The sequence below is a fragment of the Neofelis nebulosa genome, chromosome 14, assembly GCF_028018385.1.
Source record: "Neofelis nebulosa isolate mNeoNeb1 chromosome 14, mNeoNeb1.pri, whole genome shotgun sequence".
NCBI lineage: Eukaryota > Metazoa > Chordata > Mammalia > Carnivora > Felidae > Neofelis > Neofelis nebulosa.
In genome coordinates this window covers 15,867,613-15,889,776 of record NC_080795.1, presented here as the reverse complement: position 1 = coordinate 15,889,776, position 22,164 = coordinate 15,867,613, and the positions used below count along the sequence as shown (strand labels likewise).

General features: G+C 38.7%; 1 long non-coding RNA gene across 1 annotated transcript in view; it reads right to left on the bottom strand.

The window, feature by feature from the left end:
- Positions 1 to 22,164, bottom strand: part of LOC131494966 (uncharacterized) — a 38,018-nt gene that overhangs the window by 15,494 nt on the left and 360 nt on the right. Inside the window, exon 2 of the long non-coding RNA XR_009253687.1 lies at positions 7,410 to 7,450. This is a non-coding gene — a long non-coding RNA (uncharacterized LOC131494966). The remainder of the gene's footprint in view (positions 1 to 7,409; positions 7,451 to 22,164) is intronic.

Genomic DNA, 22,164 nt, shown 5'->3' with positions numbered 1-22,164 from the left:
AATCCAAGAAGGGGGAAATAATAATGTCAAATTGAAAAGATAATACATTTCTTCTAATGATTATTATCCAAATATATAGTCAAGAGCTGGAAGGAACCTCCTCAGATTACCGAATGCACATCCTCTATCCTCATAATGTTATATTGTTCTAGTCAAATATTACCTTTTAAGCTGGTGACCCTGTATCTGGGGCTTGCAAGACAGGGAAGCTACTTTGTCATCTTTCATTTATCTGTTTATCTAAAACCATGGGATAATGTACCAAATAGATTTTAAATTAGTGTTTACTCTTGATTAGGAATGGTAAGTTACTATCTGACAGTGACATGGTATTTTAATTTGGAGGCACTCTTTGCACTGAGTTCTTAAAAAACCTAAGCTATTTATTTGAAACCTGGAGTTCGAAAGAGACGTTGATATAGCTGCATAGTTAATTGTTTTTCAAAATGAATGCTGAGTAGTTCACTCTAACTTTATTTTATTTAGTTTTTGTGACTTAATTAAATATCACTTTGTACCTATGCTTTGTTTTCTAGGTTTCATACAAGTTTTTTAGTCTAAAGCAATAAAATTAAGACTCATATCATAAACCTCTTGAGAAAGAGTGCATTGGTTCTCTTTATAAACTCAATTTAATCATCATTCACATATAAAGAATTCTTCCTTACAATCATTCTTCTTTTAATAATAATTTATTCACTGAAACCAATACTTTACCTTAACCAATTTAATGTACATGTGATATAATGTATACGATGTGCTTTACTTGCTTTATAGAGTAGGATATATTTGTTAGTACTGATATGAGAACATTAACTGAAAGTATTGTCATCAGAAAAACCTTACTCTATAGGCTATGCAAATTTTGTTGGTAGTAAAAAAATTAACATTGATAGTAACAATAATCTACAAGCTTTAAACTGTTTTGCTCTGATGGCCCCAATTCTGGCCAACCATCTAACAAATGGGGATTTGGGTCATCAGCAACAAGGAAAGAAAGCATGTCAGTAGCTGTGTGTGAACTCATTACCACTGCTGGAGAGACGATCCAAAGAGAAAACCCTATCACAGAATATAACAATAACATCATTTTTGGATATAAGATACACATTTGCTGCATCATAATAGCTTCCACTGGGCATATTTATAATTGGTAAATGGATTATCTTTATAATTCATTTGGGGCTGAGAAAATTAAGGCTTTTATTTCAGCAGATTATTTACTGTGAGATGCTTAACTCATTGTGGTTTAGTGGGTATGGCTAGCTATATACATACATAAGAGAATATTACTGTTTGCTCTGTCTGGAGACATCCAGCCTACATCATGATCCTGAAGACCTTGCCATGAGAACTTTTAAAAACTCAACGATTAGGATCTCAGATTCAGATCTCTTCTGAAGGCACATCATTAGGAAAGTGCAAAAGTTGGTGATGGGGAAGAAAAGGGAGATGTCAGGCTCTTACTTTTACCATATGGATGGAGCACCCAGTGCTCATTTTTCTACTTTACTAAGCCATATCAATTTTGATCCAGCACATGAACGAAACTATCTGTGGAGTATTTCAGCTCAGAATATTCAATGCCAGGTTCTAGTTTTGGCAAATCTTGAGCAAAAGAGGAAATATTATTCATTCATTTCTCCCTCCCTTTCCTTCACCTTGCTTGGGGCCCTGCCAGAATCAGGGTTAGATTGCCAGCCCAGGAGGTACACTTCACACTCTGAGAGGTGCTATTCGTAAGCATATTATCCTCTTCTATGACTCCAGACTAAATCCACAGCTGAACAGTAGGATGCTGCTTGCTAATGTTGATCATTCTGGCAAAACAGACTGTCAGTTCTGCAAACCAGTGTAAGTAGTGAGTTTTGTTTGCAGCTGAAATACCTAAATTATATGATAGTCTAATGATACACAGTGCTCTCTATTGCTGTCCTTTTCTACTTTTTCCTTCAATCTCTGTGCTCCTTCCTTTTTCCTACCCAAATACTCATTTCTTAGTACTGAAATGAGAACATAATTGAAAGTATTATCATCAGAAAAACAAGCTGCAGTGGATAACTTACACAGTTTAGATGTGTCTAGATGATGAGTCTGTTATTTGTTTTTGAATTTCCAGGAAAAGAAAATTAACTGACTGTCCATTGTTTAGCATTGGTTAAATCTAAATGAAATCATGATCATTTCTACAGCAGATTTACCTTCCTAATTATGCTTGGCTAATGTTTACACTGACTGATGGAAAAGGATGGTGCCTGGGAGAATGCCAAATGGCAGAAGGAAGTCTGACCTGAGACTAAAAATGTCCAAGGGTAAATTACTGAGTGGACGATCTATAGCAAGGTAAAAAAAAAAAAAAAAAAAAGCTGATGATCTATCATTATTCCTTCAACTCTGCATCCACTTCCTGTTTGATTCTGAAAAAAAAAAAATTATTGGCTGAAATATAAACAGTGCACTTTAACCTTGATAACACCTGAGAGGACTAAAGATATTTCCTATGCCCCCAGAGTTTAGTACAAGATTATGAAAAGGATAAATGTTTGCAAATGCTACTATCAAAACATGTTGGGGAATTGCTTGGCTTTCACATTCCGCAGCTCTCATCTCTTCACATTTAAGTCACTTGACGCCTAGCTGCAGACTCCATGATCACAGAGGGCCTGAGTCCATCCTGACTATGGATCAAACAATAACAACAGGGACTTTGAGTCTAGTCCTCTGGGCCTCAATGTTCTGGTATTTATCATAACTGAACCACTGAAGTGTAGAGAAAATGGGGAGGAGTCTATAATCTGGAATCAGACCCTTATAAGAATGGGCTGGCTAATGGGAGAGAGATTCAATTGTAGGTAATTAGGTGTTGAAATTTACTAGGAGAAAAGAAGGGAGATGAGACACTCTTTCTGAACACATTCTGCAAAAGTGACTCAGAGCCAATGCTTTTAAAGACTGTGATTAAAATAATGCCAGAGGAGGCAGTGCAAATTAAGTGATTGAAAAGTCAGTGATTACACTATGAGATGTGGAAAAAAAATAGTCCAATGTTGACAATGTTTTGTGCATTTGCTCCCATGCCAATCAATGGCATTGGCCCTGGTCTCAGACTTGCTTCCTTTGGCTGCAGAACCTGGCTCTGGCTTTGAGTAAAGTCCAGTCTGAAAAGTAGATACATGATCTGGAGACCATGGCTGTGGACAATAGGTTGTTGAGGTGCAGTTGTTGAATGGGATAGATAGGTGCAAAGAAGTGGTTAAACATGCAGTAACCAGAGTGTCCTCAGCACCTTGATTTTAACATGTCCCAAATGGAGCTCAATTTTTCCCTCAAACTTGAACCTCCTCCATAGTCATCATATATTTAATTATTATTTAAATAGTTACGTACAGTTAACTGTTAACCAAATCCAAGCAGTCTTATTCTAGGAATGCCCCTTATCATTGCCTTAGTCCAAGGTTTCATTGTCTGCCATCTGGACTATAGGGACAGCCTCCTTTTTAATTTCTGTCCTCATTCCCATCAGTCTTCCGATAGGTGCTTCAGTATGGCCTTCCTTAAAATACATTTGATTATGTCATCCTCTCCCTGGTGATCTCCAGCCTTTCCTCCTTGCCCACAGGACTCTTCAATGTGACAAACAAGAGACTTTGCAAGTTGGCTTCCACCTACCCCTCCAGTCTTGTTTCTTTCCACTTTCTGTATTCACACCCTGTACCACAGCTACACTGACCTTCTGCCCTTTTCCAAACCTACCATGCCTTATTATCGCTCTACTATTCCTCCTTTCTCTCTTCCCACCTCTCCTTATCTAACAACTAGAAGTGGAGTAACATGGTTTTTCTCTTATGGTAAAGGATTAGATGAAAATAGCCACCTTACCATAGTAAGGTAACACATAGAATTACTTCAAGATAGATCCCAGGTCATGTGGAGATAGTGACTTGCCAAATTATACAGAACCATTAGAACAATAGATGAAAGAGTCAAAAGAAGCTTATCTCATTGTTTTTGGCTGTTCTCTATGTGATATTTTTAGTTTGTCAGATTTTAAAAAGATTAACAATCCAGTGTCCAAAGTACTACATATAAATTATATAGCAAACTAATTCTGCCAGTTTGCTTATTAAAATAAAAAAAAGTTTCATGTTGTCTGAGTAGACTAATTGAGTAGCTTCTTATATCCAAAGTATTTATCTAAAGAAAGACAACTTAGGCTCAAAAGTTAATAAGAATAAAATTTAGATGAATAATATGATATTAAAAGCTATAGCCACAATACCATAATACATTTCTTCAATTTTCCATTTCTGATAAAGGATCCTAAACATGGAATTAAAATCCGTGTTCCAGCAGTTTATTTTAAGAAACATATGAAGTAAAAAGGACTGGAATGCTCCAGGAAGTAGTTTTCAAGGCAAAAGTTATGCCCCTGATCTCAGTAGGCTTGTAATATGGTCTCTGCAGAACCTCTTGCTCCTGGTTTTTCAATTACAACTTCAAATCATATTCCTGATTAGTAACAAGCAATCAATCATAATTAATTAGTTAAAATGTTCAACCGTTAAAATCATTACCATTAATTAAAATAATTATCTCTATTTTGGCTGCACTTCATTACCATTTCTGGAAACGCATTGCTTGACTGTACTGCCACTCTTAGTACAGATTCTCCGTGAATGCAATGCATACAATAGATAATCTATGAACTATAGGTTTTAGATTTTTTACTGTTGTTGCATCTGGGGAAATCATTTCACTACAGTGTTATGGCCTTATGAACAAAGCTCTTTGAAATGAATGCTAGCTATCACTGAATGTTGGCAAGTGAGGATTTTTGAAAGAACTTGTGCCTTTGAAGGAAATGTTTGTTTTATAGGCTAAACAATAATCTAGATACAGGGATAGACAGAACTAGTGAAGTAGATTAGATAACAGAATTGGGCTAATCACCTGGAACTCACTACTGAGTTGGGGACTTAGAGAAAATGAAGATAAGTTAAGAGACATGGAAGATATTGAAGGTACAATGAACAGCTATAACTTTTTCTGTTAGAGACTTAGAAGGATAAAATGAAAAGAATAGAAGAGAGAGTATTTGAAGTGGTAATGACTGAGAGTTTTCTAGAATGGAAAAAAGATATTTGTCTCAAGCAGGGTAAATAGAATCAAATTCACATCTAGACACATCGTAATAAAACTGTAGAACTTTAAGGAAAAAGAGAGAAAAGACTTAAAGATATCAGAGAGAAAAACCAGGTTACTTTCAAACTTGGAAACATATGACAATTAGAATCATAGGAGTTAATTACCAGGGACAATAGATGTTAGAAAATAATGGAATCTTATCTTAAAGCACTGAGGGAAAATAACTTGAACCTAGAATTATATCAAGTAAGAGTGATGAAGACATTTCCAGATATACACAGATATAGCACATTCCTACCTTCAGACCCTCACTGAGAGAAATGCTCACGCAAGTGCTTTAGCAACAAGGAAAATGAACCCAAACGCAGGAAGAAATCCTGACCAAGGAAATCAATTAAACCTGCTGTTAAGCCTAAATACATGTTGGCACTAGTAACTAATTTGTAGGGGAAGGTGGTTAAAATGATGGTTAGGATACTAGACACCAGTAACATGAAAGGTGTGAGCATGTGATGCTGTTTAGAGAGAAGTTAAAACACATTTAAGATTCTTGTCTTGTTTGGGAGAAGGGTGGCATTTTTAAATTAGTACTTGTTAGAAACACATAATATTAAGGATGCATGTTAGGTAGGTTAACTTATAAAAGTAGCATAAACTTTGTGAGAATGTTGCTTCTGTGAAAATGGATGGGATGGGGAGACTGGGTTTGAGAAAGTGTGCGATGAGGACTTCACTGTTATCAGAAGCAGCTTTACTGTAGACAGCAAGGACATGGCTTTGGGTCGTAGCTTCCTGGGAATGCATACCAGCTCTGCCTCTGGTATAGCCTGAATTGTGTCCCCCTGAAATTGATATGTTGAAGTCCTAACCTTCAGTACTAAGAATGTGACTGTATTTGGAGACAGGGCCTTTAAAAAGGTAATTAAGTTAAAATAAGGTTAGTAGGTTAAGTCTTAATCCAATATGACAGGTGTTCCTATAAGAAGAGAAAATTAGGATGCAGATATGCACAGAGGGAAGACCATGTGAAGACACAGGGAGAAGGCAGGTGTCTACAGGCCAAGGAGAAAAGCCTGAGAAGAAATGCTGTAGACACCTTGATCTCAGATTCCTAGCCTCCAGAACTATGAGAAAATAAATTTCTGTGGTTTAAGGCATACCACCTTTGGTACTTTGTTATGGCAGCCCTAGCAAACTAATACAGCCTCTTACATCTGCATGACTTGGCACAATCTTAAAATTCATACCTTAGTTTCTTCTCTGTAAGATTGAGATAGAGCACCTGGGTGGCTCAGTTGGTGAAGCATCTGACTTTGCCTCAGGTCATGATCTCCCGGTTCGTGGGTTTGAGCCCCGCGTTGAGCTCTGTGCTGACAGCACGGAGCCTGGAGCCTGCTTCAGATTCTGTCTCCCTCTCTTTCTGCCCCTGTCCTGCTCATGCTCTGTCTCTGTCTCTCTCTCTCTCTCTCTCTCTCCCTCTCTCAAAAATAAATAAACATTAAATAAAGTTTTTTTAAATTGAGATATTAACTAACATATCTCCTAGTTTTTTTTTAAGATTTAATCAAATTGATGTATGTAAAGCACTTGGAATACATGGTTAAATACCAATAAATGTTAGTTGTTATTTCTTTTATTAAAAGTCTTAAATGTGACACACTATTAACATCGATTAATATGAGTGGTGGGCATATGGATATTTGTTATACTTTGCATTTTTTGGCAAATTTAAAAATTATTCTGAATAAAATTAAATCTATTCTCTATAATCTATATCAGATGGGAACTTGAAAGCAAGTTGAAGAATACTACAGCTGATGTTATGGTGGAGGGCCTATTAACAGCATTATGTATTTGAGAAATATTTTAAGAGCATCTATTATCTGCCAGCTGCCAAGCTGACCCTTTGAGTATTATGTATTGACCAACTGTCTTTCTTTTCTGAGCGTGAGTTTACTACCAATAAAATACTTTTTAGAATTTGTAATCCATTCTACAGTTCCATGTCTGCCTATGGCTTGGCACATGGGCATTTGCCTTGTGGAGCTTATCACAGGCGGACAAACCCAAATGCTTTATAGCCCTGCTTAGAGGATCTGGTGCATCTGCAGTAATTAAAAGAAGAGCTACTTGAAAAGAATTAAAGATTTTGTTAATCATCCTATTCATTGGAGTTATCAGGTCTCCAGAACACAAAGGGAAATAGAGTAGGCAACAGTGAGACCAGATATGTCTCTGGAAGTTAGAATTCATGATATAGAAACCTGGGCCCCTTTGTGGTTGAGTCTCATCCAGATGCACCCAGCTGTAAAAGAATAATACGAGAACTCATTAATTGGTAATTCTGTACAACTTCAAAAACAGATCTCCACCACAAGTGTGAGTTTTCTGACAACCTCCTAATGCCTCAAAGTTGTGGAGGAAAGCTTTGTCAAACCTGTGACTCACCATGATAGCTCAGAGGAACGCCCAGTAGGGCCTGGGAAAAGCTCATCTCATTGAAAAATGTATCCATCATTAAAACAGTTCACTTGGTTTTGTTGAAGTCACCCTCCAGTTCTTATTCTGTGCAGCTGTGGCCTCACAGTTGATTCTAACAACATTCATTGTTTGATCCTAGTCTCATGGAGACCCAACAACTATTGTAAGATATCGGCTGCCTGTGACAAGGTGGGGGATATTGGCACCATGCCTTCCAGTCTCCTCCTCACCCTATCGGCTACCCACCAGGACAGAAAATTTAAGCGACTAATGTGAATTGATGCTGTTAAATTATAATCATACGAAGAGATATCAAAGTTTCCGTGTGAGCCATAGTTCATATGTGTTATTTTTTAGTGTTATGTGGACGTTTCTACTCTACTAGAGTGCAGTGTGGAAAGCTATTTAGAAACTTTGACATTGTGAAGTCTTCCTGTTGGAGATGGAAGACATGGAGTTTAACCCTGACCCTTTACTTCCTAGTTATGTATTCTTGGGGGAGTCCCTTCATCCTTCCAGAGCCTCAGAGTGCTCATTCATACAAGGACAATGATAACACTTATTCTGCAGGTTGGAGAGTGGGTCAAATGAAATTGTCTATATAAAAGTGCATGTTACAGAGCCTGGCATAAAGTAGGTCTTAACAAAAACACCTTTTTTTTTTTTTTCCTGACAGAAAGGTTCTGTTATGTCCATTTCTATAAATTCACTTGGCAAACAAAACTTTGAGGACCTACTCTTAGCCAGGTGCTCTCATTACAGCTGGGGATGCAGAGATGAAGAAGGTATAGTTTACAGGCTTGTGGGGAAGGTAAAGTCAAATATGCATGCCTGATGAGTCCTACCACAGAGTAGACAAGATGCAGTGGAGACAAGATAGTGAGTGATAGTCTTGGCCTGAGGGACTGGTGTGTCTTTTCAGAGGCTAGGGTTAGGTCTTATAGAATAAATTTATCATGTGAACAAGATGAACGTGTGTGTGTGCCTGCATGTATGTGCCTTTGTGTAGGCCTCTGGGGAAAGGGAACCCTCTGGCACTAGCTGCTGAACTTGAGGTCTGTTCCTTGTTGGTCAGGCTTGGGGCTTCTCCCTGCTGACTCAGGCCTACCACCCCTCTTTCTCTGCTCCTGAGGTTTGCCTGAGACTTGGCTTTGGTCCCTGGCCTGGTCACCTTTCTCCAGTCCTAGAAAGCTCATCAGGCAGTGACTTCTGCTAACAATGCTGCCTCCAAATGGCACACAAGAGTGGAGGGCAGCTATGGGTGCCAAACCGGGTCCTTCCTGATTTTGTGCTTACCCTGTGGGGCAATCTCTTCTCAGAGTCTTAGATGGAAAACAGGGAAATACTGGCTGTGTTTGGTTTTCTCCTTTTATAATAGAGGTGGCATAGGGAGTGAATCTGGGTACCCTGGAATCCCCCGGCCCTTCTCCAGGCTCCTCTCCCCATCTCCCTCTTTCTACTACCCACCTTGGCCAGAAGGGGTGGGATCCCCTTTCACTAATTCTCTTGGGAGGTGACTCCTGAGTCACAGCCTCTTCTTCACCCAACCTCTTGGGGAATGGGCTCTTGGGGAGAAAATGCCTCACTAGTCAAGTCACATCAATGGGGAAGTGTTTTTTAAAAAATATAATAGCCATTATGATTATGTGAGAGAATCCACAAATTCCTGAGTGAATGAAGAACACCTGTGGGCTCAGCTCTATCACTTAGCACAGCTGACAAAGAGTGTTAGAGCTAATGTGGCTTTAGGAGTCCCACTCAAATGTCCCCTCCCCTAGGAAGACTTCTTACCTTCCATCACAAGAGCTATTTGGCTGACTTACCCCGAGGAGGCTCTGTGGTTTCAGGCACTCCAGCATAACTATTCTATCAGTGTGTGGAGGAAAGAGATAAATTTGCACAGGGGTCCTAAAAAGGAGGAAATCACTAGCACGTTTTACAGTTTGGAAAAGGCAAGAGTTGTGAGGTGTGTTAGGGAGGGATTCTGAAATATTTGTAGGGGTAGTCAATAATTTAAGCTTAGAGGACCCAGGTAAATGTGGGTTTACATAGGCAGACAGTGCCATTAAAAAAATGAGCATACAGAGCCTTTATTATATGTTGTTTTTGCTATTAAAAGTATTGTGTGTATGTACATGAGAGATGTCACTAAAGTAATTTCTGTCAACCAAGAACATGGAACTTAATTGACATAGGCTCTCTTTGAATCTCTTTCTATTTTTCTCTCTCTCTCTCTTTTTTAATGTTTATTTATTTTTGAGACAGAGAGAGACAGAGCATGAATGGGGGAGGGTCAGAGAGAGAGGGAGACACAGAATCTGAAGCAGGCTCCAGCCTCTGAGCTGTCAGCACAGAGCCCGACACGGGGCTCCGACTCACGGACCGTGAGATCATGACCTGAGCCGAAGTCGGATGCTTAACCGACTGAACCACCCAGGCGCCCCTATTTTTCTCTTTTTAAGAAATTACTTGGGGCACCTGAGTGGCTCAGTTGGTTAAGTGTCCAACTCTTGATTTCAGCTCAGGTCATGATCTCGTGGTTCTTGAGTTCGAGCCCCGCACTGGGGTCTGTGTTTACAGTGTAGAGCCTGCTTGGAGCCTTTCTCTCCCTCTCTTTCTGCCTCTCCTGTGCACGCTCTCTCTCTCAAAATAAATAAATAACTTAAAAAAAAAGAAATTGCTTATCATGTAAGCATAATGATAGGATTACTTTCCCATTATTATGTTTTGTGTCTAAAGGGGAAAAAGGTTTCAGAGAACTTTGTATTGCCTCTTTTATTTTTTAGTTAAAAATTTTTGGAGAGAAAGCATTTAGCTGGCATTAAATAAAGTGAAAATCAGGCTAGAACAGTTCCAAAACTTTCTTCATAACACAATCTTCTGTTGAAATTTTCTCCCTTTGTCTCTTTTTCTCTTCTCTTCTCTTTTCTTCCTTTCCTGAAACTTTAAAAAAGTACTTAATCTGTTTCTGGCCTGACGCAGTCAAAGGGCCCTAAACCTAAGGATGCCTTCCAGTCTTTTGTGAACAGGTAGGCTCTTTGGATTTAGGTTTACATTGTGACAAATTTGAATAGTGATGGTTCATATTTATTTTATTTATTTATTTTTTAACGTTTATTTATTTTTGAGACAGAGAGAGACAGAACATGAACGGGAGAGGGTCAGAGAGAGGGAGACACAGAATCTGAAACAGGCTTCAGGCTCTGAGCTGTCAGCACAGAGCCCGACGCGGGGCTCGAACTCATGGACCGCGAGATCATGACCTGAGCCGAAGTCGGACGCTCAACCGACTGAGCCACCCAGGCGCCCCTGATGGTTCATATTTAAATCAACTTGAAGGCCATACTACTTTCTCAAGATCTATTTGTGTATTTCCAATGAAAATAATGTCATATAAACTTCTGTGACAATCACTAGGTATTTAGCCTAATACTTTTCTACCCACCTGAGTGGCCCTGTCCCTTTCCTACAAGTCTTAGTAACTCATGCTTTGCTGAATAATTGTGACTCCTTAATATTGTTTTTATTTTCTACTCCCAAACATTTGCTGGTAGCTTTGTTCTGTTTTTCCTCAAATTGGAGGAATTTTCTTCCTAAGTGATATGAGTCTTCAAAGGAGAGTTACATAGCCAGATTTCTTTTGGGTTCCTAAAGAATTGTCATACTTTCTTGGTCCTCTCTGTTGAGGATTTTAGAGTATTTCTCACTGAATGGCTTACAGGATGTTTTTAATGAAGCTTCCATTATATTTTCTAGGTGACCTTGAACCTGTATGCTGGGATACAGGATGAACATGGGTCCTTTGATGCTCTCCTAACTGTTGGTAAGTTAGTTTTTGGCCTTTCAGAGATACTTCCTTTGAAAACCTTCATCCATTGTTTTTGATTTAAGAATCTCGATCATGTGACATGAGTCTCAAAAGTCCTGTTACCGGGGCACCTGGGTGGCTTGGTTGGTTAAGCGCCCGACTTCGGCTCAGGTCATGATCTCACGGTCCGTGGGTTCGAGCCCCGCATCGGGCTCTGTGCTGACAGCTCAGAGCCTGGAGCCTGTTTCAGATTCTGTGTCTCCCTCTCTCTCTGCCCCTCCCCTGTTCATGCTCTGTCTCTCTCTGTCTCAAAAATAAATAAATGTTAAAAAAAAAAAATTAAAAAAAAAAAAAAAGTCCTGTTACCATTTCTGTGGGGCACGGTACCTCACACAGCTAGGGTTCCTGTCTGCTGACTTCATTTTTCTGGAGTTCCTAACTTGGATTCAGCTGGCCCTGACCAACTAGGGTTTCAGTTATCTGAATTAGGCTTGAAAATATTTCTTGGTTTTAAAAAAGTAGGACCTCCTTTTTAGCTGGAATACACAAGAATTTGGAATGTGTTCTTATGGGTGAACATTTAGCCTTTAGGGAGATTCAAGGATAGGCAAGTAAGTTCCATGAGAATAGGAACAGTGTCTGTGTTGTTGAGATATGATATCCTAAACACATAGGAGGCATTAATTAAATATTAGTATGGATGGTATTAAACAGTCTATAGTTCATTCAAAGAAAATATATTGCAATTCTCAATAAGATATGTGTTCCTACTGGTTTCTCTGTCAGTGTCAGAGAAACGGGAGTTGCCAATTGATGTACCTTCTTAATTTTCTGGTCTTTGTTAAGCCAAATGCAATGTTTATAATGAAGGAATGAATATTAAAATAGTCTTCCTCAGGCACTCATTTGAAGGGAGGAAAGAAAAGTTCCTAAGAGATTGTCATCATTTACAAAACCACGGTGCTAAATGGCATGAGGTCCAGAGACAGCGTTTTCATGGGCTGGTAGAAAAGTGCACTGCATGCTGTTGCTAGGCAACAGCCCATGCCAGCTTCTCTTGAATGAAGGCCAAGAGAATCAACAGAAACCAATGGGCTTATAAGAAAGGTTTTCACCTAGAATACTAACTTCTGTGTTCTTTTTTCATTATAGATGGTGTATAAGTCTTAACCAGTATTTGGTGGGGAGGGGCTCTGTATGTGGCCGCTATTTCACAAATTGTTCTCAAAGCCATTTCATGAAGTTTTGCTTATGGCCAAGTATTAATTATACAATTTGTGTATAAAATGTAAATTCAGAAAGAAAGAACACATTTCCCTACATGATGTTCCATTTACACCAATATGTAGCCACCCACCTATTTTTTCCTATTTGAATATTCCATTCCATTCCTTTCTCACTTTGGCTACATGTTTCGTGCAGAGTAGATCTGCTGTAGACAGCATGTTCAAACTACATTTGTAGCTAGGAAACTCTTTCTTTCAGCAGGTGTTCGGGGTGCTGTGGTTTGCTGTGGGTAACTTAACAAATCCATTACTTTTGTTGCCTGGAAGCATTCCAGTGGAAGAAGTTGTGGCTAGTACTATGTTGTAAATTATATCCAAAAGTCAGAATCACAGAATAACAAGTCTCTGACTTTCACTCCTATTTCATCCAAAGTTCAGGAATGAATCAAGGTATTGATCCATTTAAACTGTACACATACCTACTATGTGCCAGACATTGTGCCTTCACATATGCAGATTGTGTGAATTGTGTGTGTGTAATCAAACCAAACGAGCATACACATTTTATAAATTCTAGTTAAAATATTCCCAAGGTTTGTTTTTCACCTTGCCTTTGTCTCACGGCCAAACTTGCATAATTCCTTCTTTTTATTTTGAAACATATTGAATGGAATTGATATTGGGGGTTTCTTTGCCATTGGTCATGAAATTGTGGACTTCTAGAGCTGCCTTCAAGGCTGCAGTTGTAGTGGGAGAAAGGAATGCCCAATGAACAAGACTTGGGGCCTCCTCCCTAACTCTAACCAGAACCCCTCTGTTTTGATCCTTTTTACAAACTGGGTTTTTGGTTTTTGTTTTTTGTTTTGGGGTTTTTGTTTTTGGTTTTTTTTTTGCTTGTTTGTTTGTGTTTGTTCTTTTCAAATAAGATTTCACTTAAAAAAGAAAGTCTGTAAACTTTGGTATAAAACTTGATAACTTAGGAGGTCCCTGGGTGGCTCAGTTGGTTAAGTGTCTGACTTCGGCTCAGGTCATGATCTCGCAGTTCGTGAGTTCGAGCCCCGTGTCGGTCTCTGTGCTGATAGTTAGGAGACTGGAGCCTGCTTTGGATTCTGTGTCTGCCTCTCTCTCTGCCCCTCCCCTGGTCATGCTCTGTCTCTGTTTCTCAGAAATAAATAAACATTAAAAAAAAAACTTAATAATTTAGGGGGCACCTGGGTGATTTAGTCAGCTAAGCATCCAACTCTAGATTTCGGCTCAGGTCATGATCTCATAGTTTGTGAGATTAAGCCCTGCATCATGCTCTGCACTGATGGAGCCTGCTTGGGATTCTCTCTCTGACTCTTTTTCTGCCTCTCCCTGCTCACGCATACTCTCCCTCTCTCAAAATAAATAAGCTTAAAAAAAAAAAAACTTGGTAACTCTGGAAAACTAATCTAGTATTTTTCACGGGGTGGTACATACACCTCATGGACCACTTCCAGTTGTACCTTGGATGTTTATTTTAAAAAGCTGAACCTGAGGTATCCCCTTGCTCCCTAAACATACTGAAACAGATTCCCTGAGTGTTGGGTCTGTGAAAATATGTTTTAAACATGAATTCTTATGTACACTAAATTTAATAATTTTTATATGAAATTATTTTGTATACAAAGGAGTATGTGTAACATATGTGCTTCAAGGACTAATAACCCGTTTACCCACTACCCAACTTAATAGAAAATTACTAGCTTCTTTGAAGCCTATCATTTGCCCCTCCCAAATCACATCCTTCTCTTTCCTCATTCCCAAAGTAGCCATTATACTGAATCCTGTGTGCATCATTCTCTTTAGAGTTTTATTCTGACGATTGTATATAAACTTAGTGCATTGTTTGATTTTGCCAAGGTTAGGCAAAATGGAACTATGCTCTATGTATTGCTTTGTAACCTGCCCCTTTTTGGGTAAGTTTATAAGATTCATCCATGTTGCTATGTATACCTGTGGCTTATTCATTTATGTATATTGTAATCCAGGTATGAATATTCCAAAATTATCCCGTTTCCTGTTTGTGGACTTCAGTAGTTTCAGGTTTTCCTCTCACAAACAATACTTCCACGAACATTTCTGTAACATAGCTCATAGTTGTGAAAAAGTTATGTGTATGTATTTAGGCTATACACTATGTGTAGAATTACTGGGTTGTATATGCAAGTTCAGATTTACTAGGTGATACCAATTTTTCCCCAATATGGTTGTATCAGGTATCAAAATATAAGAAATTCTGATTTCATTGATTTTAACTAGATTATTACACACATTACCAAGGAAACATGGGAGGTTGGGAGTGGTACAATTCTGTTTGCATTAATCTGGTTCAAGCCTTCTCAGAGAATCCTGTTCTTGCTTTGCCTGTACATGGTTAAAATGAAGGGCTTGAACTTGGTTTTAAAGATCTGTATGTGAAAGCCTCAACTTGAGAACTATAACATCTCACCTTCCACTTAATAGTATTGCCTTCAGCTTCTCTGATCATTGGTGAAGATTAATTTCTCCTGAAAAGTAAGAAGCAGTAAACATTGCTCATGGTTTTGTGTCAGGAGCTGAGTTTGTCAGGTGCTTGTGGTGCCCGTCTGCATGCTCTAAACTAAATAATATATGCTTTGATAATTGAGAATTATTAGTGCTTTTAGTAAGGACAGTGTGGTGGACGTGCCATAAGGGTCTTTCTTTTCTCCTTTCTTTCGCCCAATTTCAGACTAAGATGCTCAGAAGTATTACTGCTCTCTATCCTTTACAATATCTCCTATGTTATATGGGAAGGACAGTGGACAAATCCTGCCTTTCTTCTTCACAGGGTGCCTAGATCTGCGACTAGGACAAGGGTTCTCTCTTAAGCTCCTTGGGAAGTCTGAACCAGGACTGCTCACTCGAGGGGTCCAGTGAAATGTTTACAGTGCTGGAGAACAAGGCCAGAGGTGTTCTGAATTGTCATCAGGACAAGGGGGTTAGGCGCACAAAAGGAGAAGGATGCAATTTCAGGGGAATACACACAAGTTTTAAATTGTTTTAGTGGCACTTTATTTTTTAAGAATCACTTAGGATTCTTCTGTAATGCATAATATATACATATTTTAAAAGTGTGCTATGCTGGAATTGAGTTTATGAGGAAATAAATAGGAGGAAGTAGATTACCATTAATCTGTGTGCATTTTTTTCAGCTTATTTGAGTGAATTTGCCTAGTTGAGGTGCATGGTACTTGGATGGACAGGGAGTTTCCAGGTGTAGGAGACACAATGGACGGATAGGATCTTATGTTGTTATGCATATCAAGTCTAGCAATATATACCAAACAACATACTAAATGGAAAAACCCTATTTATACCAAGCAGGGAAAAGATACAATTTATGAAGCTCTGAATGAGTCATCAAGGTTTCTCTTTATGGAGGAAGATAATATTAACAGCTGTTCTATTGGATTCCATTTGCTTAGTTCAATAGGATTATTCTAATGGTTTATTTATTTAATGTTTTACATCATGTAAATATTTTGGTCTGATTGTAATATACATTTGTTTTTCACATTTCAGGTTTATACTTTTGCAGTGAGGTATTTTTGCATGTGCTTTTTCGATCCAAGGAAATTATTGAAGCAGAGTAAAGCTGTATTAAAGAACAAAGGGTTGATAGAATGATTATCAATGAGGATAAACTCATTTTATGAGGATTTTACTGAATTTTTGTTGTTTTATTAGTGACAAATTCCCCATTGCTTCTTTCATTTTCATGATCACATGATTTTCTCTTCCTTGCTGTCTTCTCATTTTGCTCACTGCTCCTTCTCGGTTTCTTTAACTGGGTCCTCTCATTAGGACACTAGACGGACTAGATTTTGCTCTAACAAATTTTACTGTAACAAAAATTACAATGGCTTAGCAAGACAAACATTTATTTCTGGTTCACGCTACACGTCCTATATGGGTTGTCAGGAGTCTCTGCATAGTCACTTGGGGCTCCAGGCGTAGAGACACTCCCCCCATCTTGTAGATGCACCATTGGACAACATGGTTACCTTAGTTGCCACAGCAGGAAAAGGAATCTGGAATATCATTTGTGTGTTTTTCTTCTTGAAGTGACACATGCTGTTTATATTCTCCATTGGCCAGAATGAGTCACCTGCACCTACCTAACTGCAAGGTCCCTGAGAAGTGCCTGGAGTGGGGGAAGCACCAGACACCATTGGACACTTGAAATGTCTACTTCTCTTTTTCCACCTGCCCTCTGAATGAATTGAATACACTAGAATGGGCCATTTTTCTTCATCTCTCTATTCTCTTAATAGTTTCTACTTATCCTAGTATTTCCTGCAACATTTAGTACAGTGCTTTCTGTGTCTTAGGTGCTGAATATTCATTGAATTCACCCCAACAGTAGTCAGTGGGTCATATTGGTGCCTCTGATATGCAAAGTAAGACTGACATCATAGACCTCACACACACAGTGAATTCCACTGTTGAATGTTAAATGGAGAAGGGTGTGTGGCAAGAGGGGTGGATAGAAGGAGAGGCATTTATTGGTGAGGGTATCTGTTCTGCTTTTTTGTTCAGTAAAAATAAAACATAAATGAAAAAAGACGAACAAAGAGAAGACAATCAGAGGTGTAGAAAGCCATAATCTAGATATAAAAAGATCAGGATTCAAGTTCTAAGTGTATCACTAGTAACTGGATACCCTTGAGAGAATAGCTTCAAGTCTTAGAGCTTCATGTAGCCTGTGGGCCAACATAAGATATTGATCTAGATGACCACTGAGTTTCCCTGCATCTGTACTTCCCTTGTGATTGTTTATTGATCTTTGTGAGCCTTGGTCAGGACTGTAGACTCTAGGTCTTTTTCTTCTTTTTGCTAGGTTTTCTTATTTATGTAGGGGGATGTATGTGAAATACTAACTTGTATGGAAGTAGAGGAATGGATGAGTGAGCAGAGTTGACCTGCTTAATGATAGCTTGTAGGTGGTCTGCCTCACTGTCCTTAGAGCTGGCAAGTCACTGGGTACATGGCTTCATGTATGTGGACACATTTGTTATTTTTACATTTAACTGTGGAAGCTTTCAGTGTTCCAGTTGAAGTTTTAAAAATACTAGAACATAGTTCAAGATGCACAGGTGTTTGATTCCCCTGTTTTCCTATATCCTGACTGAAAAGACATTGAAAAATAATGAATAAAAATAAAGCCATGGGGCAACTGGGTGGCTCAATCAGTTCAGCCTCTGGCTCTTGATTTTGGCTCAGGTCATGATGTCCCATGAGCCCTGTGTCCGGCTCTGCACTGACCATGCAGAGCCTGCTAGGGATTTTCTCCCTCCCTCTCTCTCTGCCCCTGCCTCACTCATGCTCTCTCTCTCTCTCTTTCTCTCGCTTTCTTAAAATAAATAAATAAACCAACCAACAAACAAAACCATGACAGTATTGAAAACCAAGGAAAGGGAACTGATAGCAGACCAGAACATTTGAGGAAATACTATAAGATGAAAAATGGATGGGGTCAGATTGAGAGACAATATCAAGAAAAATCTGTTTATTGGAGGTAAGAGCTATAGTCAACAAGAACATCCCAGGGAAGAGTGAAACTCAGAAGTAAGACCAGGAATGGAGTGTGAAGCATGGGGACGTCATCAGGGTACTTCCTGAAAGAACTCATTTCTCAAATGGCTGAGCCTATGGGATTACCCTAAGTTTGTGACATTTACTGAGTATATGGTTAGTACAAGACTAACGTACCATAAATACACTATGTAATCTATGTGAGAATAATCTAGAAGTGAAGAAGGGGGCTTGAGATGGAATTAGAGCAGATTTGAGGCAAATTCAGGACAGCTACACCAGACGCTAGGAAAAAAAAAAAAAAGGCAGCTCTGCCTAAAAGTGAAATACTCTAAGGTTCTCTTAAAGTCCTCATTTGGGTGCCTGTGCAGACATCTCAGGGAAGCTGTTCTGGGCCATAGTCACCCACTTATGCTTCTGCAACTTGCCTTTCCATTCAGGGAAGGGGTCTGCTGGGAAAACCAACCTACACAGTTGTTGTGGTCTTTCTGAATAGTCTACCTAGATCTTGACACTGTAAATATGAATAGACAACAGAGGATCACTGTACTTTTAATTAAAATTACTGTTGTCAAATAAGTTCATGATGAATAATTACAAAAGTCATGACTGAGGTATAAGAGAAAACACTCCTGTGTTTCTCCTCTTTTTTATTTTATTTTATTTTATTTTATTTTATTTTATTTTATTTTATTTTAATTTTATTTAATCAATTAATTTTATTAATTTAACTTAATTTTAATTTAATTTTATTTATTTAATTTTATTTTATTAATTTTATTTTATTTTGTTTTGTTTTGTTTTGTTTGTAGTCTCTATGCCAAATGTAGGGCTTAACCTCATGACCCAGAAATCAAGAGTACACACTCTACTAACTGAGCTACCAGACAGCCATTTTCTATTCTCAACTATTACACTCACCCTCAGAACTCTCACAACATCTGTGACACCAGATATGTGGGTTTTTCACACAGCAAGCAATTCTGTGACACTAAATGAGTGTCTTACAATTTATTTTGACACTGTCTACCTGGAGATGGCATTAGATCCCACAGGATAAAGGGTCACTCCCATAAGACTGCCACCCTCCTTCTGAGCCCCTCCTTGGGTTTGATCAATTTGCACAGAACTTCAGAAAAACAATTTACTTACTAGATTACAGTCTTATTACAAAAGATGTTCAAGGACACTAACAACCAGATGTTGAGATACATAGAGCAAGGTCTCTCAGGTTCTGATGACAGAAGCTTTTGTCCCTGTGGAGTTTAGTCATCCTTCTAGAATGTGCATTTATTCTTGTTCACTATTACCTCTTTGAGTTCTGTCCTTTTGGGTTTTTATGGAGGCTTCATTACATAGGCATGATTGATGAACTCATTGGCCATTGGTGATTGATTCAACCTCTATCTCTTCTTCCCTCCCCAGAGGTGTTGTAAGGGGATTTGAGGGGATGTGGGGTTGCAAGTTCCAACCATCTAATCTTGTTGTTCTTCTGGCAACCAGACCCATCCAGAGGGGTTTTCCAAAAGTCATCTCATTAACATAATCTTAGGTGTGGTTGAAAGCAGCTTGTTATGAATGATAAATGACACTTTTATCACTCTTAATCACTTAGGAAATTCCAATGATTTTAGGAGCTTTGTGCTGGGAACGGGGCTGGAGACTAAATATATTTTATATTACTGTTTAAAAAAAGAGAGAATAAACCCAAAATGGAGTCACTTGTGCTAAGCCCATGTCACCAAATTGAGACTTAATACCTAAGATAATTGCAGACCATTTCAACTGAACTCAAGAAAAACATAAGTTTGCTGATTAAAAGTGACATTGAATTCTGAGCAGGATAAATGAAAATACATTCATACATACATACATATTCTACCATTGTCTCTAAGCTGTAAAATTTGAGAACACAGAAGGTACAGAAAACATTCTGAATGCTTCCAGAGAGGAAGGGAAAAAAAGAAAACCGACCAACCAAAAATCAGAACAACTCCAGTTTCCCTGAAAATGTGTGAGAATCAACGAAACACTGAGGATGTACATTCATTACAGAAATAAATGTTAAAAACCTTGACAATGTGGGGCACCTGGGTGGCTCAGTCGGTTCAGCGTCGGACTCTAGATATCAGCTCTGGTTGTGATCCCAGGGTAGTAAGGGGGAGCCCTGTGTTGGGCCCCAAGCAGAGCGTGGAGACTGCTTGGGATTCTCTCTCTTTCTCTCTCTCTGTCCGTCTTTCTCCCTGCCCCTCCCCCGTTCATGTGCATGCTCTCTCACCCTCTCTAAAATAAAATTAAAAAAAAAAAGAAAAGAGAAAATCACTAAAAAAATGTGTTGAAAATGCAAAACTAAGTCTATAAAGGGAGCATACATGGAATGTATTATCAGTATGAAATTCCTTATCTTTCGATCTAATATTGATCAGTTTAGAAATAGAATTCTGCATCTGTTCAGTGAAGAGGAAAGTGATTATCTCTGAGATGTGGAACCTGTGGGGTGGGAGGAAGGGGCACTTTTACTTACTTTTAGAGTTCTGTAAGATTTGATTTTTCTTAAAACCGTCTGCAGATATTAGTGATTAAGAGTCACAGGCACACAGTCTCATTACACAGGGTCTCAGCCATTCTGCTCACAGAGTCCTGTTTTGTGACATTCCCCCACCCACCATTAGACTCTCTCCCAGACCTGCATGGTGAGTTTGGCTGCCACATCCTCCAGGACAAGGAGCTCTGAGTGCCATGAAGGCAGCCGGAAGAGCAGTGAGGAGGGGAAGGAGGGGATCTAACTTGGTTTTGCTACAGCTTATTAGTGTAATTTGACTAGTGTCTTGGCCCTGCCCGCTTCAGTTTTTTTTTTTTTTTTTTTTCATTTGTAAAATGGGGAAGTTGCATTAAATTAGTGAATTTCAGACTGTGTTTGCAGAGCTCTGGAATTGATGATGAAGTACTTGGCGGGGGCAGCTCCTGAGAATGAAGGGGTTTGGGGAAGGTTCAGATTCCTCACTCCCAATTTCACCAAAGCAGTTGTGCTTTGAGCTGCTTTAAGCCATGATTTCCATATATAAGATGCCATTTAAGTGAAGGACATCTGTTAAAATGATATGAACTCCACAGGACTAGATATTCCCCAGGGCTTTTTTGAGCACTAAGATCCTATGATTCTGGAAAAGATAGTCATGCACAAAAAGAGATATTGAATATTAATGAACAATATTTTTTTTCATTTTCTTTGCGAACAAATTCTACCAGCAAAGAATAAATTGGCATTAATATACAATTTTAGACTTAGGAAGAGAACGTAGGGTTAAATACAATGTCAGATTTTGAGCCCAAGTCATTTTGTAAGAACCACTTTTCCTATCTGCAAAGTTTTTGTTTATCAGGCTTCCTGATATGCATACTACTGTACTCACTGGCAAATTTATGTTTTTTCCCCCACATTCGAGGAAAAGATATGTAATAGTTTAATTAAATCTCCCCCTACTTACTCTATCACAGCGCTTCTTAACCATACATTTTCCCTTTTCCTACTGTCTGTAAGATGATAGAAATGACAGAAAGGAGAGATACTGCTTGGGCTGTGCAAATGTGTGGCTATAAATTAATCTTAAATTAATCTGGAAAACATTAAATTAAACTAATATTTAATGAAGTTTAACTTTTGGGAAGTAAATTGTGATTTGTGCTAGTATTTCAATGCAGGTGGCTGTCGTGGCGTAGGGCCTGAGCAATTAGATGCCACACTTGCAGCTCAGTGTAGCAGAATGCTGTAGGTTAGGATTTCTGCTGGATAGTTCTCATTTTTGAAGCCATAGAAGAAGCCTTTTTATTTTTTCCCCTGTGACACTTACTAATGTTTTCCCTGCTTTCTTGCAAATTGCTTCTCTACCTAAACTTCATTCTTTCAGTCATTGATTGATCAAG